This window comes from Dicentrarchus labrax, unplaced genomic scaffold (assembly GCF_905237075.1).
Source record: "Dicentrarchus labrax unplaced genomic scaffold, dlabrax2021, whole genome shotgun sequence".
In the NCBI taxonomy this organism is placed as follows: domain Eukaryota; kingdom Metazoa; phylum Chordata; class Actinopteri; family Moronidae; genus Dicentrarchus; species Dicentrarchus labrax.
In genome coordinates, this window is record NW_026136720.1 from 32170432 (window position 1) to 32176149 (window position 5718).

General features: G+C 40.1%; 1 pseudogene; it reads left to right on the top strand.

Annotated features, from left to right (window-relative positions):
- The first annotated feature begins 484 nt into the window (after positions 1-484).
- Positions 485-2810, top strand: LOC127353482 (myosin-4-like; annotated as a pseudogene).
- Positions 2811-5718: the final 2908 nt, after the last annotated feature.

Here is a 5718-nt window from a genome sequence, read left to right on the forward strand (position 1 = left end):
ACTTGGAAGAGGACTTTGTGGAGGAGGTGGTACAGTTCAGAGAATTTGTACAGGATGAAAATGTCAGCAGCACGTCTGCAGTGGAGTTACTGAAATTTTTAAGAAGAAGAAAACTCCATACAGTGTTTCCAAACACAGAATAGTGCTCTACGGCTATTCCTGACTATGCCAGTGACCAACGTGAGTGGAGAACGGTCCTTCTCCAAACTGGGCTTGGTGAAAAATAGACTACGATCAAGCATGCAGCAAGACCGAGTCAGTCATTTCACACTGATGTCTATTGAGCATGACATCCTTCGTGATTTGGATTTTAAGGACATAATTAGGGCCTTTTCTTCATAGAAGACCAGACGAAAGCACTTCTAAAAAGGTAAGAAAGTGCTGTATTTATAGCTTGTGCAGGTTTTAAATTGTTGTGGTTGTGCATTGTTTTAAGAGAAATGCACATTTATACTGCAAACCTTCTACAACTGTTGCTCAGTTTCATCTTTTTGGTACCTGGCAGTAGGCCATGTTGCTATCCATGGTGCTGAATGGAATGTGTTTGTGTGTCTGTGCAGGTGTATGTGATTGGTTCACAGGGCCCGCTGAGGCCAGAGAAGAGGCTCCTACTTTGATCTGTTGCTGTTCTTTGCTTATGCTGTTATCAGTTATTATCAATGTTTGTGCAGACAGGTGATGGTTGGTGATGTTTTTCATAATATCGTTTGAAATCATACTTTCACACATTTTGGTTTTATTATCACCATAAGTTGCTGTGTGTGGTTGTTAAATAAAGTATCTTGTGTTCAGTGATATGTTAATGACAGTATTATGGTGTTTTCTGGCTCAAAGAGGGAAAACTCACTGTTGTATGTCTCGAAAGAAACTAATGCATTTTGTGATGTAGATTACCTAGATATTACACTTTTTTAAAATGAGACTCTATAAATCGAGGGGATGGGGGGCCTACAAAACCTCTCAGCCCGGGGCCTAACATTAGGTTAAGGCGGCCCTGCCTGTAATGATGCAAAACCGTATTTAGGTGTGAATATGTTAACTGTTTAGTAAAACACCAGGCACGTGGGCACTGTTAAATCACTTGAGCATAAAACATCAGTCTAAGATTGCTATTGTTTGACTTGCTGCAGACATTAGCCACCACCATGAGTACGGACACAGGGATGGCCGTTGATGGCAAAGCTGCCATATACCTCCGTAAGCCAGAGAAGGAGAGAATTGATGCTCAAAACAAACCCTTTGATGCCAAGGCCGCCTGCTACATGGCCGATGCCAAGGAGCTGTACTCGAAGGCAACAATCCTCAAGAAAGATGGTGGCAAAGTCAGTTTGACAAAATTGAGGACATGGCCATGATGACCCATCTCAATGAAGCCTCTGTGTTGTATAACCTCAAAGAGCGTTATGCAGCAATGGATTATCTACGTAAAAAAAGCTGCCTAATAAGAAAAGAGAAATATACCTGTACAGCAAAACTACCTATACTAAGAGTTAACTGCTGGATCACTTTCAGACCTACTCTGGGCTGTTCTGTGCCACTGTGAACCCCTATAAGTGGCTCCCAGTGTACGATCAGGAAGTTGTAAATGCCTATAGAGGCAAGAATCGATGGAGGCTCCACCCCACATCTTCTCTGTCTGTTACCATAACAATGTTGACATAATCAGTATATGAGGTTACTGCTGAGTAAAAAAAATGTTTGTTTTTTTTCCCAATTGGACAGATAGGGAGAACCAGTCTGTCTTGATCACGTACGTTTCACATTTGTTGACTTTGCTGAACATAATCTAACATGATAAAATTCTTACAAGTCTGTGTCTATAACTAGTGGAGAATCTAGTGCTGGAAAGACTGAACACCAAGCGTGTCATCCAGTATTTCGCAACAATCTCAGTTGGTGGAGACAAGAAGAGAGACACATCAAAGGTTTGTTACTGTATGATGATTACAATTCAGTGTTCTTTAAGTATGGAATACTTACATTCATTTTCTGACATCAATTTTAAACTTGGATTATAGGGGTCACTGGAGGATCAGATTATTGCAGCCAATCCTCTGTTGGAGGCCTATGGTAACGCCAAAACTGTGAGGAATGACAACTCTTCATGTTTTGTAAGTACGGAAGGATTTCTACACATTAGAGGTGTTGTTACACATTGCCCATTATGAGGGACATTCAAAATTCCATTGTTCCAAACAGGGTAAATTCATCAGAATCCATTTCGGCACAACTGGCAAACTGGCTAGTGCTGATATTGAGACATGTAAGTAACAGGTCTCATAGTAGATACAAATAGTTGGAATTGAGAATTAGACAGTCTCTGACTCTTTAACAACTTCTGTAGATCTGCTGGAGAAGTCTAGAGTAACATTCCAGCTTCCTGATGAAAGAGGCTACCACATCTTCTACCAGATGATGACCAACCACAAACCTGAGCTGACTGGTAAACAGATTGAGTTGTCACAATTCTACAACCTACTAGTTTCAACGTGCAACAATCTAATACATTTGTCACCCCTTTTTTTATCTCCTACCACTTCCCAATGTGTAGCCAGGGTCAGATCACTGTTGCCAGCATTGATGACAAAGTGGAGCTGGAGGCCACTGATGTGAGTCATTTTTTCTTCAAAATACTGAAATATGTTTTGTGTACAAAGTGCAATATCAAAACTGCTCTTTAATACAAATGTTTTTAAAGTGATTATCTTTTGTGTGGTCACCTTTCTTAAAACAGAATGCTATTGATATCCTGGGCTTCACTAATGAAGAGAAGATGAGCATCTACAAGATGACTGGTGCTGTGCTCCACCATGGTAACATGAAGTTCAAGCAGAAGCAGCGTGAGGAACAGGCTGAGCCAGATGGTACAGAGGGTGAGTATTTAATGTCAGCTCAAAGTGAATAGCTTGTGAATACCAAAGGAAGTTCTTTATCTGGCTGGTTTCTTTTACATTATGATGGAAGGTCACAGTCCAAGACCGCATGTATAAATCACTAAACTTTTTCAGATGCTGGTGGTGCCAAGAAGGGAGGCAAGAAGAAGGGCGGTTCTATGCAGACTGTCTTCACAGTTTAGGGTAAGATTTAACATTTCAAACTTTTGTATAAAATCTTATCTATGTTTAATATCACCGTTGTGACATTTTATGACAAGAGTTACCATTTCGGATCTACAGGAGAACTTGGGCAAGCTGATGACTAACTTGAAGAGCACCCATCCTCACTTTGTGCGCTGCCTGATTCCCAATGAATCAAAGACTCCAGGTACATAGAGACCATGATCTCAATAGAGTGTTTGAGGGGTGGTTTCGTTTAGTTGGTATGGTTTATTCCAGGTTGTGTTGCTTCAACAAAGAGAGTAACTACTATATTCATTTAAGGAAGTAATTAAGAAATATTCTTTTACAGGTCTGATGGAGAACTTCCTGGTCATCCACCAGCTCAGGCGTAACGGTGTGCTGGAGGGTATCAGAATCTGCGGAAAAGGTTTCCCCAGCAGAATCCTCTATGCTGACTTTAAGCAGAGGTATCAACAGATATTCTAACACGATTATGATGCAGACTATTCAAAGAAAATGTTCACACTGACCACTAATTCTCTTATAAAAAGGTACAAGGTGCTGAATGCCAGTGCACACATTTTTCAGTCATTTTTTTTCTTTATGGAATAGAAGAGTATCCTGAAAAACATAACCCATGGGGAATTAGGCCATGAAGGAGACAATGCAACGTCGCCATCATGTGGCCATGGATAAACATTACATATTGCCTTGTAACTTGTTACCAAGAGGCTTAAACCCCAGATCATTTATGCCCTAGATTCTGTGGTTCTTTAATATTAAATGATTAAATGATAAATAATATATTTTACTCTTACTCCTACAAATCTAATCAGGTTATCACCAAATGTATTCAATATGTGAGTGAGTCTGCAAAAAAGTTATTAATTTAATTTTACCATTTGATACAAGATTGTATTAATACCAATTACCTAATTCTTGTATGGGTTATTTTACATAAATTGAAGTACTTTGTGCATACATCACAACTACAACCAAATTTAGAAGCACATGTATACCAAGTGACCCTGTAAAACTTGATTGCATTATGTCAAAGGTGGTGCTGCAGAACTCATCATGTCTGACTCACTTGAAATTTGGCACAATTCACTCTTGTAAAAAGGCTAATGTGCAAAAAGACACAACTGTCAGCCATTTAGCATAATTAAATTTTACTGTTTAAAGTATTTAGATATAGATCCTGATGCAGATAAAAAAAATTCTAAACATGTTTTCTTAATCTCTGATGACACAAAAAAGTATTTTTTAAAATACAGTAAATATATTATATATTTTTCATTTATAAATGATTGTGTAGGGTACATGCTCCTTTTCTACCTTTCCAGTATAATGTTTAGAATGCTTTATAGCAGAGGTCTTCAACAGGGGGTCCGCGACCCCTAGGGGGCAGTGGAGGTGCTGCAGGGGGGTCGCAAAAGTTTCGGTTGATTAGACTTTTTTTTAATATTCCCCCGCAATTTTTTCCACAAATTGAAATGTCTTTGAAAACAAATTAACATGAATCCAACACACTGTATTGAACAGATAAATGGAGGCAGAAGATGTCTTTCAGTCAGCAATGCACACATTCAGTGACACACAGGAGCTCTTTTAAGCTGGGCACTGGTTCATTCACAAAACCTCTCCCATCAACGAGGAGGACCCGCCCCTATGGCTGCTGTGCCAATCACGAGACCGTATTTGACACGCTAGCTCTGTCAGGTTCCCCCGTGATTGGCTGAGAGCCCATTCTTATTATGCAAGCAGCTAGTGTTTATGTTTGGATCGAAAAAATGGATCATGTTGTAACACTACAAAAAAAACCACAAGCACAAAAGAGATAGACCTACCCTCCACCTCAGAAACCGCAGGTGAAAATGAAAGTGAAGATGTACCTGCTGTAGGCCCCGCAGCTGTAAAGGGAAAGCGTAAAAGAGAGAAGACCCGAAAATATACAGAAAATTATATGAAGTTTGGGTTTACCTTCAAGGAGACAGATGGCATTGAATTTCCAATGTGTGTCATTTGTTCTACTGTGCTGTCAAACGAGTCTATGAAGCCATCAAAGCTGCAGCGTCACTTGGAGAGAACCCACAGCCACTTAAAAGACAAACCTGTTGAATACTTCTAAACTTGTCTCCCTCCAAGGCCAACAGACATTGATGAAAAAAATCAGCCAAAGTTGGTGAGCTAGCTTTGAAATGCTCTTATCAAGTTGCTCTTCGGATTGCCCAAAAGAAACAGCCATACACACTTGGAGAGGATTCAATACTGCCTTCAGCAACTGAAATGTTTTAAACAATGTATAGGAATGATATTGACATTAATAAACTGAAAACTCTTCCATTGTCGGACACAACCATTGCTCGCCGTATTGACAAGATGGCATCAGATGTGAGGGTGCAACTGATAGAGAAGCTGAGATTGGCAGATGCATTTGTAAAGGACGTGCTGGCTTTCATGCAGAACAGTGTTGGTGCGTGTGTTAGAATTATGTACGTCTCTGTAGCGCAGAGAACTGGCTGCACTTTTCAGCGACAATGTCTGGATCACCAAACTTGCCCATCTTGCTGACATTTTCGCTGAGCTGTACAAACTTAACAGTTCTATGCAAGGTCGCAACACACATGCCTTTCAGCTGTATGACCGGATGGAAGGC